This window comes from Palaemon carinicauda, chromosome 15, assembly GCF_036898095.1.
Source record: "Palaemon carinicauda isolate YSFRI2023 chromosome 15, ASM3689809v2, whole genome shotgun sequence".
Lineage (NCBI taxonomy): Eukaryota > Metazoa > Arthropoda > Malacostraca > Decapoda > Palaemonidae > Palaemon > Palaemon carinicauda.
This window is the reverse complement of record NC_090739.1, coordinates 125,391,875-125,392,584: the sequence shown is the minus strand read 5'-3', so window position 1 is coordinate 125,392,584 and position 710 is coordinate 125,391,875.

The window sequence follows — 710 nt, the reverse complement described above, 5'->3', positions numbered from 1 at the left end:
TTAAGAATAATTGAGACCTTATCTAAAAGATAAAAAATAGATTTAGCAATAACATACACTATAAATGCAGGGAATCTACAATTATAGTAGCCCATAGTTCAAAAAAGTGATTTCCTTTATATCGTAGCTATGGTAAGGAGCTCTTCTAGGAGGATACTCCTAAATCAAACCATTGTGCTCTATTCTTGGGTTGTGCGATAGCCTCTGTACCATGGTCTTCCGCCATCTTGGGTCAGAGTTCTCTTGCTTGAGGGTACACTCGGGCACGCTATTCTATCTTATTTATCTTCATCTTGTTTTGTTAAAATTTTTACAGTTGATATAGGAGATATTTATTTTAATGTTGTTACTTTTCTTAAAATAAACCATTTTCCTTTTTTCCTTTCCTCACTAGGCTATTTTCCCTGTTGGAGCCTCTGGGCTTATAGCATTCTGCTTTTTGAACTAATAATAATAAAGTACCACTACTACTACAACTACTACTACTACTAATAATAATAATAATAAAGTAGTACTACTACTACTACTACTACTACTACTACTACTACTACTACTACTAATAATAATAATACTACTACTAATAATAATAATAACTATAATAATAATAATAATAATAATAATAATAATAAATTGTCAACTACTACTAACACTACTAATATTAATGATTAAAATAATAATCATTTCATTTATTTCTACGAGTTCATTTTCAC